The 10,990-nt window shown below is 47.8% G+C and overlaps 1 long non-coding RNA gene across 1 annotated transcript in view; it reads left to right on the top strand.

The window, feature by feature from the left end:
• Positions 1–1,345: 1,345 nt before the first annotated feature.
• LOC308584235 overlaps positions 1,346–10,990 on the top strand; it is a 28,882-nt gene continuing 19,237 nt past the window's right edge. Inside the window, exon 1 of the long non-coding RNA XR_014006684.1 lies at positions 1,346–1,480. This is a non-coding gene — a long non-coding RNA (uncharacterized lncRNA). The remainder of the gene's footprint in view (positions 1,481–10,990) is intronic.

Here is a 10,990-nt window from a genome sequence, read left to right as displayed (position 1 = left end):
GGTATGGTTAGGTAATCTTAAGAGTCAATGCATATTGGTCTTAAAAGTACCCCCTCTTAAAATGGTAATATGTACTATTTCACTGCATTTGGAGGCCCTCCTGCCCATTCAGCTGGGTGGGGTTCTGTCCCCAAGTGCCTGACTTAATGGACCACTGTCATCGTTGTCCATGTTCACACATCAGTTCAGATTCAACAAAGCAGCCTAAATTGGCTGCTGGGGCAGGAGGAGAACTGTGCATGCAAATACATTTCACATTTGCTCAGCTTGCTTTTGCTGCTGTTGGTGAGTGTGCTCATCTCACTTCCATGCCTAGTCCGCTCAGACATTCCTGGTTTCTGTGCTGTCGCAAAGTTACCTGTCTGGAGACAGGAAGCCCCAATAACATCAAACATACCACCTCAGGCCTATTTAATTGCTCATCTTCTAACATTGTGTATGCAATCAAATGCCAGCAGTGCCCTTCAGCTGTCTATATTGGACAAACAGGCCAAACATTATGCCAAAGGATAAATGGACATAAATCTGACATCAGGAATCACAAGACAGAGAAACCAGTAGGAGAACACTTCAATCTCCCAGGACATTCAATACAAGATCTCAAAGTGGCTGTCCTATTACAAAAGAATTTCAGAAATAGACTTGAAAGAGAAGTTGCTGAATTACAACTTATCAATAAACTGGAAAGACCTGGTCTGAACAGAGATATTGGATTCTTATCCCGTTACACAGGCTAAGACTATTCTTGGTCATCTACGTACTGTCCCTTTAAAAATCTCTTGCTTTTTCTTTTTCTTGTGGGACCAACTGTCATTAACGGTCACTAACAGACTTACCATACCCACTAGCCAATCACCAATCCCCCCCCCCATTATATATAAGGGTCTTATGACTTCTGTTTCAGTGTATCTGAAGTGTGCACGCACACAAAAGCTTATACCTAAAATTACTCAGTTGGTCTCTAAGGTGCTACATTATAATTTTTAAATTCTTTTGGAAGGATTCTTTTAAAGACTTTCTTAGATCATATAACTTTTTTGAAGACTTGATTCTTTCATGGGAATTTTTAGGTTTTTAAAAAGAGTCTTTTTAACTATCTTGTTAAAGAATTGTTTTAATTTATTTTGACTACAGCAGACCAACATGGCTACCTATTTGAATCTATATATTTCCCGACAGCTGTCAAGATCTATTCTCTTGCGGAGTCTCAGGGCAAGAGATGAAAGCTTCTGTAACTTTCCTAAATCTATTTGTTCATTTTTAAAGCCAAGGTCATCCAGGGAAACACATGATCTTCCCCTTCTTCCCCTCTCTCAAAACCAGAATAAGGCAGAAAAGGCAATCAAGATGACATTATCGTCGGCTGCGTCTCCTGTTTCCCATTTCAGGCCTTAAAGCAGCCGTCCTTTTGCCATTAGTCAACCCCTCTAGTTAGTTAACTGACGTGACTCAAAACCGCATTGGACAAGACAGCCTCTAGGTAAGATATTGCAAGGTCTAAGCTTGGCATGTACACTTAAGAACAGAAATATTCAGCCCGTTCCTTTAAATAATATCCTTGACTCTTTTGAAAGCTATGGAGATTGATAGCATGAGTGTAGGAAACAAGAAGCATCTATCATTTGATTCTCCGGCAGCTGGCGGTGCAACGGGCACAGCTTTCAAACACTGTGAAGAGAGGTTTCAATTCTACAGCGCTGGAAACCAGCCAGCACAGTTTGCTTGCTGATATGCAAAAAAGCAAACAAATGAACAAACTGCACCCCACCCTCCGACAAATGGTTAGCTCAGTTGGTTAGAGCCTGATGCTGATAACGCCAAGGTTGCAGGTTCGATCCCCATATGGAACAGCTGCATATTCCTGCACTGCAGGGGGTTGGACTAGATGATCTGGAGGGTCCCTTTTAGCACCACAATTATATTATCCTCTGAAATACAAGATAACTACAATTTTTTTGTTTCCCTTGATGCTCCACAACCGGTTAGGACTCAGGAGAGGCAGATAATGCAAACAGCATATCACATGACAAAACTGTGCCAGGATTGTATCATTCCATAAAGCCCATTTCTAGTACCTGGAGTCCTTCCCCTGGTTTTTTGCATGTATTTAGATATGCCCAGGGACGCAGGTGGCGCTGTGGGTTAAACCACAGAGCCTAGGACTTGCCGATCAGAAGGTCGGCGGTTCGAATCCCCGCGACGGGGTGAGCTCCTGTTGCTCGGTCCCTGCTCCTGCCAACCTAGCAGTTCGAAAGCACGTCAAAGTGCAAGTAGATAAATAGGTACCACTCCAGCGGTAAGATAAACGGTGTTTCCATGTGCTGCTCTGGTTCACCAGAAGTGGCTTAGTCATGCTGGCCACATGATCCGGAAGCTGTACGCTGGCTCCCTTGGCCAATAAAGCGAGATGAGCGCTGCAACCCCAGAGTCGACCACGACTGGACCTAATGGTCAGGGGTCCCTTTACCTTTACTTTAGATATATCCAGAGCAGAACAACCTCTGCTTAGATATGTGTTATACATGTGAAGGTTAGAAAAAACTATAAATGCAATGTGTTCTCTTGCATGCCATAGATGCTAGAATTTCTAGCAGGTTCCTAAAAGCAAATGCTTGAGAACCTCAAGGTCTCCTTGTGACACCAATACTGTATTTGCTTCTAATGATCTTTTTTCTTCCCGCTTGTTTACCACTTCTGTCCATCTGTCCAAATTTCATTCTGGCAGTAGGTGTCTGTGCCTCTCACCTGTTTCTGGTACTGTCTTTGACAACCAGACTAACCAGTTCAATATATCATATATATTTTTTTTTAAAAAAAGGATTGTATCATTCCAAAACTGCAGGTGGTGGAAAATCACCTGGTTGAATGTTCACCTGTATTCAAAGCAAAGGGAAACAAAAATCTCTGGAAAAGTGCGATCACAATCAGGATAATGTTAAGCCTGTAAGGCAGAAACAAGAGAATCTTCAGACCTCCAGATGTTGCTGAACGAAAGGTTGCTTGAGTAGCAGCTGTCCTGGCAGTGGCTGATGGGAGTTGAGAAGCCATCAACAGCTGGAGAGGTCCATGGGTTCGCCCCATTCCTAACATAGGAACCTCATTGATTTCAGTGAGAGAGTTAGACAATATGCTTAGACGCTGATCTTGGACTGAAAGGAGGAAGGGTGAGGCTCCAAGATCAAAGCTGCAACAGGTGTTTTTCAGCTTACAACACGGGACTGTGGATGATCCTACAATTATGTCCGCATTCCAAGATTGTGTTTCTCCGCTAGTGCAATGACTCTCACATTTGGCCAGTGAGTCATGGACCTAGAGGGTCGAAAATGCACTAATCTGCAGCTTACATACATGAATTGCTAAGGCCGGCATGTGGATAGCCTGTTGGAAAGTGCTAGATCCAGGTGTATTTTGGCACAATCTCTCGCCACCTTGCAGTTGCCAGTCGCTGTTTCAATCCAGACATCCAGCTCCGATTTTGATTTTGGTGCGGCTGGAGACAGCTTAAATGTTTCCAGGATGACAGTCATCCTGGCTCAGCTGGCGCTTAATTGAGATAATGACGCAGCCCCATCCCAGCTACGCAGAAATAACCACCCTGCCATTCTCATTTGAAGGAGAATTGTGATTAAGCGGTTCTGAGGGAATGAAACGGCCCATGAAACGCCCGAGGAAAACAAACCCAGAATGAGAAACACATTCTCAGCTATACGCCACATGTCGTTGTTGGGAGGGGGGAATCAAACACACTGTGAGTTCCTGCCAGAAGTAGAGAACATTTTCTGGCCCAAGGGCCACATTGCTTTCTAAGTAACCTTCCAGGGGCCACTTGGGGATGCGCGGAGCCAGAAGCAAAAGTGGGTGGGACCCTTAATGTATATATATATATATTTACCTTTGTATGGTTGGCTAGTTTCTACACAAGCTCACACACCCCTCTCTATCTTCTATCTCAATGTGCAAGTGGTGTTATTGGAGCCCAAGGACACATTCCAGCCAGGAGGGGCATTTGTTTCAATAAGCCTGCCTTGCGAAGCATTGTGCACATTGCCACTTGCAATATATGCTCTGTTAATGTGTAGGCAGAAGTAACAGCTATAGCTTCACAGCCCACAGTGACACACCACACTGTGGAGATAATTATATCACGCGTGCTGCCGACGATTGCTCCTTTAAAGCTCTTTAATGCAAAGGCGCTGGCGCTTCATAATTGAGCACAAATTAGGAGTCTGGTTTCTCTGTTGGGCTTGCTGTTTGGGGGGTGATTTTGCAGCTTCCAAGGCAGATGTTAATGAGTAGGCTGCAGCCTCAGCTCACGGCTGCCTTTGGCGGCAGGGCAACCTCATCTCTGGATTTCACATGGCCGGAGGTGAAAACAAGCTTTGCTTGTCAAGGGTCTGTGTGTGCAATGGTGCCAAGGGACCCATTTGGTCTTTTGTGGGGAGCCCCACTTTCTACTGAACGCATTATTCGCACTATGGTATCAACACTAGCATTAATGTAGCACTACTGAAATATACTTTTGAATTATGGTGCTGGAGGAGACTCTTGAGAGTCCCATGGACTGCAAGAAGATCAAACCTCTCCATTCTGAAGGAAATCAGCCCTGAGTGCTCCCTGGAAGGACAGATCATGAGGCTGAGAATCCAATACTTTGGCCACCTCGTGAGAAAAGAAGACTCCCTGGAAAAGACCCTGATGTTGGGAAAGATGGAGGGCACAAGGAGAAGGGGAGGACAGAGGACGCGATGGTTGGACAATGTTCTCGAAGCTACCAGCATGAGTTTGACCAAACTGCGGGAGGCAGTGGAAGACAGGAGTGCCTGGCGTGCTCTGGTCCACGGCGTCATGAAGAGTCGGACACGACTAAACGACTAAACAACAACAGTACTGAAATATACAGCACCTTCCAGCATGTTAAGCATCTAGGAGTTTAGTGCATGGGGAGACAAGGGGTATTAGGGAAAGAAGGGAGAGGCAAGGGTCAAATAAATGGCTGTATGCAGGTATTTCAGGGGCAGGCAGGGAACTGTAAGAGTGAAACAAATGCTTTGCACACAGAAAGGTCAATGTTCAATCCAGGAATAAGAACAAGTCACATTTGGGACTCGGCCAACAAAGTGTGGAATAATAATGATGATGATGATGATGATGATGATGATGATGATGATGATGATGATGTTATTTATACCCCACCCATCTGACTGGGTTGCCCCAGCCACTCTGGTCAGCTTCTAACATATATAAAAACATAATAAATACGGTAATAATAACTAATATAAAAACATTCCATATTAAAAGGTTTCTCTATACAGGGCTGCCTTCTGATGTCTTCTAAAGGTTGTACACACACACACACAAACACCCTTGTGAAATGTTGGGATGAATCCTAGTTCAAAGTTAGGCCCAGCTTGAAGGAGCCTGGTGAAGCTAGCTCAAACTAGGCTTTTGAAACAGGCAAGTTCACAGTTCAAACTCCCCTCATTCAACCCTTCACCCTATTTCCACTGGTCTGTAACTATTCTTGAGGCCACTTACCGTTCTAGGATTTTATTGCCTTGGGGAAGACAGATGATGTAGAACAAAAGGAAGCACATGCCATTTCTGTGTGGTCTTCACATCAATCTGTCGCTTTAGAGAAGGGCCCAAAATTCATCCTCAAAATGCAACGTATGAATTGTGCTTGGAGTTTGGCCAGGAGCTTTGCCGCACTCTGCCCTCAAATTTCTAGGAAACCTTCATCCTGTGTGAAAGAAGCCCTTGTGTTTTATTTTTCTTTCTCAGGATGCTTGAGGAAAACTATTTCATTTGACTTTTTATTGCATTTATTGTCAGTTTGCATTTGATCGGATGTGTAGAGATCTTTCCTATTCTAAGTAATTCAAGAGGGTTCTGGAAGCTTCTCTGTGTGAAAGAAGCTAGCAGAAGGTTCATGGTGTTTGGGTTATTATTCCTTCAGAGAAGCTGAGTACAGCTGGTTTGAACTGGATCTCTTATCTCTTCTGTCAAGGTCATGCTAACTATAAAAGTAGGGCCAGAAGGAGCCTGGGTTTCACTTTCTCTCTCTATCCCTTTTCCTTCTGGTGTGGTGTTCTGTACAGAGTATGCTTAGGGTTAAGGTTTAGACTTATTGTAAGTTAAAATTAAGTCTACTGCAACTGGATTTCTTATGGACAGTGCCAATCCTGAATGTATTGGATTTGTGACCATTATGCTCATTTGCACGCACAGGCGGAAACCCCCCGACCCTGGGTGACACCCGCGTGGAATAATGACTCAAAACAACATGTTATGGGATTAAAATTTGCCCACAACTTTATTAAAACTTCAGGTGTAGGGAGAACTTGGCTTAGGCATGGGCATTTATCCCTCCCAGTCCCCTCCCAGTCTGGGGAACATCAGGGTTATCCAGAATATGTGGGGATTGGGCTGGCTCTGGAGAACGTCTGTGTGATGGGATGATTAGCTGCTTGTGCGTAAAATCGTGGTCCCTCAGAGTTTGTGCAACTCCACAAACCTCTGTGTGTGACAGAGCTCCTCAAACATGTCTGCCCTAGTCACTTGCAGATTCCGACAGTGGTTGTTTTCGGAAGCGCTTCCAGCATAGAAGCTCCTTAACAGAAACACGTCTTCTGGACTCACGACGTGTCAGCTTCCGGCGAGGAATGGGTCTCCCTATGGGAGCTTCTGACACCTCCCCACTGTTCTCGCTGGACGTGTCCCTGAGCCCTCCCTCTTCCCTGCTAGTTCCTGCTTTAGCTGCTGCGTCTCTCTCCGCATTCATGAGACCTTCCTCCAGAGACCCATCTCTCCCCCTGCTGGTCCCTGCTTTCGCTGCTGAGTCCCTCCCAGCCTCTGTGAGCCCCCTCCCCACCTGTTCCTCCGATGGCAGTTCCCTGACATCCACCTCCCCTCCAGGGCCCCCTTCACCCCCGCCCATTCCCTCTCCTCTGGGCGGTGAGGAGGTAAAACCCCGAAAGGAATCCTCTTCATCTTCAGACGTCTCGAACATTTCCCTCCATCGGTCTCCGTTCCGGCTCGCTGAATCCTCCTCCTCCTCGGAATCAGTGAACCCCTCCAACTCTTCTTCTTCGTCGGTGGTGGCAAAGTATTCCCTTCGGAACCTCGCCACTGGCTGAGGTTTACGTGGGAACCTCTGATGAAACGTTTCTATTAAAACCTCGTCATTGACATCCTCTGCCATGACCCAGGTGTTTTCCGACTCCGGTTCCCCTTCCCACGTTACCAAATACTCTACTTGATCTCCCTTCCACCTGGAATCGAGAATCTCCGCTACATGGTAGCTGTGTTCCCTCTCCTCCATTGCTGGTCCCCGAGTGACCCTCCCTTCTCTGTCCCCTTTATACGGTGACAGCAACGACCTGTGGAAAACTGGGTGCAGCTTCATGTGGTTCAGTAACCGGAGTCTGAAAGCCACTGGGTTGACCTGTTGCGTGACTTCAAATGGGCCCAGTCTTTTGGGTCTTAACTTCTTACAACCCCCTTTGAATGGTAACCCTTGGGTTGACAGCCACACCTGGCCACCCTAATGGTTTCACCTTCTCTTCTGTTTTTGTCTGCCTGCCTCTTATATTCCTCCTTGGCCCTGTCTAAGTTAAGTTGGAGCTGGCGATGGATCGCTTCCATTTCTTCTACGAACTGTTCGGCAGCTGGAACGCTCCAGTTCTCCCCTTCCCCCCCTGGGAAAGCTCGGGGATGGCACCCGTAATTAGCCAAAAAGGGGCTCATCCCCGTGGACACGTTCTCCGCATTGTTGTAGGCAAATTCTGCCAACGCCAGCTTCTCCACCCAATCATTCTCTCTGTCATTCACATAACACCTCAAATATTGCTGGAGGATGCCATTGGCTCTTTCCGCCTGCCCGTTGGTTTCAGGATGCCGGGCAGTTGAAAAATTGACCTCTACATGCAGTAAGCTCATGAGCTTCCTCCAGAACCTGGAAGTAAATTGTTTCCCTCGGTCTGAAACCACCCTCAAGGGGGCGCCATGCAACCTAAACACATTTTCTACAAACAATTTAGCGGTTTCTTCTGCCGTGACAGCATGTGAGCAGGCTATAAAGTGGGCCATTTTGGTTAACAGGTCTACCACAACCATGATGGCTGTTTTCCTTCTGGACCTTGGCAGATCAGTCATGAAATCTATTGCCACTGTTTCCCATGGTCTTTCAGGTGTGGGTAGTGGTTCTAATAACCCTGCCGGTGCCCGCCTCTCCCCCTTGGCTCGCTGGCATTGGTCACACCCTCTCACATACTCCCGCACATCTTCCCTGACCTTGGGCCACCAAAATTCCCTGGTAACCAGCCACATGGTTTTGTGTTGCCCAAAATGCCCTGCTGTGGGGCTATCGTGCAGTTGCTTGAGTACCTTCTCCCTCAAATCACCTTCAGGTATATATAACGCTCCCTTGTAATACAACGCCCCGTTTCTCTCCTCAAAACCCCCGGGTTTGTCTCCCTCCCTCCTGAGACCCCTGAGTTTGTCCTGGGCGTATTCATCATGCACCGTTCCCTCTACCAGTTCCCTTTGCCCCACCAATGCCGCCCCACACACCCAGCGGTCCTCTGGAATGACATGTGTTTCTTCGGGTGCTCCCTCCCCCTCCAAATATTCAGGTTTGCGTGAGAGAGCGTCCGCCCTAACGTTCTCTGGGCCTGGCACGTAACAAATCTCAAAGTTAAATTTGGAGAACTCCTGGGCCCATCTCAACTGCCGTTGGTTGAGCACTCGCGCAGTTCTCCAATACTCTAGGTTCTTATGGTCAGTGCACACTTGCACCTTATGTTGTGCACCAATCAGCAGGTGCCTCCATCTCCGGAAAGCCTCATGAATAGCAAGAAGTTCCCGGTCGTACACCGTGTAGTTCCTCTCGGATTTGTTCAGCTTTCGCGAAAAAAAGGCACACGGTCTCCACTCTGACTCCTCCTTCCCTGGCTGCAGAAGAAGCACCGCCCCTATGGCTCTGTCTGATGCGTCTGTTTCGACTCTCAGCTTTTTTTGTAAATCCACATGCAAAAGTTGTCCTTCAGAGGCGAAGGCCCTTTTCAGTTCCTCAAACGCTCGCTCCGCCTCCGCAGTCCAAACAAATTTCTTCTTACTGCTGAGACAGTCTGTAATGGGCGCCGTCAGGTGTGCAAAGTTTCGGATGAACTTACGATAAAAGTTCCCAAACCCTAGGAACCTCTGCACATCCTTCTTGGTTTTGGGTGTTTTCCATTCCAGCACTGCCTGGACCTTGCCGTGATCCATGGCCAATCCCTTGTCTGACAGGCGGTACCCCAGGAATTCCACCTCCTTGGTATGAAACTGACACTTCTCCAGTTTCACCCACAGCCTGTTGGCTTGCAGCCTGCTCAACACTTCTCTGACGTCTCTCACATGCTGCTCCTCATTCTCAGAATACACCAACACGTCATCTAGGAAGGCCACGCAATTCTTGTAAAGCAAAGGCCCCAGTACGTGGTTCATAAACGATTGGAAGCACGCCGAGCCTGCTTGTAAGCCAAATGGCATCACGAGATATTCAAATGCCCCCAAAGGGGTGAACATGGTGGTTTTCCATTCATCCCCTTTCCTTATACGTATCAGGTTGTACGCCCCCCTTAGGTCCAGCTTTGTAAAAATCTTTCCCTTCCGCACCCTGGTCAAAATGTCGTCAATCCTGGGCATAGGGAAAGCCACTGGTTCTGTCACTGCATTTAACCCCCTGAAGTCACACACCAGTCTCGGCTTGTCCGTGTGTTTTTTATCCACAAAAAACACTGGGCTACCTCCTGCTGCTTTGGACTCTCTGATGAAGCCTCTCTTCAGGTTCTTGTCAATGAACTCTCTTAGCTCCTGCATTTCTCTGTCTGACATGGCATACAACTTGCCTACAGGAAGCTGTGCCCCAGGGAGTAAATTGATTTGACAGTCAAAGGGCCTATGCGGGGGTAGTTGGTCAGCTTCCTTCTCGCTGAACACGTCGCTGAGATCTGCATATTGTGGTGGTACCTTCACCTTCTCCATTACTTCTGTCCCTGCTAGGGTGGCTTGGGCCCCTGCTGAACCCTTTCCCCCTTTGCAGTGTTCTAAGCAATGTGCTGAACCAAAGGAAACCACTCTCTGATGCCAGCCCACCAGCGGATCATGTAGCGCTAGCCAGCTCATTCCCAAAATAATAGGAGCTCCTCCCAAGGTGGCCACATTAAACGCTATCAGTTCTGTGTGCCTTGCCACCCTCATTATCATTGGGACGGTCTGCAAGCTGACTCCTCCTCCCAACAACTCCCTGCCATCGATCGTGGTCACCTGCAGGGGGTTGCTTAAAGGGATCGTCTGTATCTGGTGTTCAGCAGCAAACTCTTTGCTCATAAAATTGCAGGAGCTGCCTGAGTCCAACAGCGCCTTTATCTTTAGGGGGTGTCCATTTTGCAGCTCTAGCGACACTTCAATCACTAGAGCAGGTTGAGGAGCTTCTGGCATGGGCACTTTCACTGCTCTTCGGCCTGGCTGCTGTGCCCCGACTGTGGCAACCAGGCGTTGGCTTTTACCTGCTCCGGTTTTCCCTCCTCTCTTCCCTCAACAGCTCCCACCATCCCTTGCCATTCCTTCCTCTGGGGGCAGACTCTGGCAAAGTGACCTGGCTGTTGGCAGAGATAGCATTTCCGGGCACCTTTTCCCTCCTTCTTTCCCCCCTCACTGGGCTTTGAAACTGCGCGCGCGCGCGCTGTTCCGATTTCCATCGGCTCTGCCAGCGGGAAAGTTGTCTCTGGAATGTCTGGAATGCGGAACTCCTTCCAGCGTTCCCCCTTCCCTTCCCGCCTCTCCAAAGCTCTCGCCTCCTGGCGCGCTCCTATGGTCAGCGCAGATTTAGTCAGCTGATCCATAGAATCCGCCCTAGGACCCCGGGAAAGTTCGTCTTTCACAGCCGAAGCAAGGCCTTCTTCAAATAGCATTTGAATAGGTTTCGCCGATAAGTCCCACCCCAATC

This window comes from Podarcis bocagei (genome assembly GCF_964188305.1).
Source record: "Podarcis bocagei genome assembly, chromosome: 3".
NCBI lineage: Eukaryota > Metazoa > Chordata > Lepidosauria > Squamata > Lacertidae > Podarcis > Podarcis bocagei.
The sequence above is the reverse complement of the archived record's forward strand: the minus strand, read 5'-3'. Positions and strand labels throughout refer to the sequence as shown.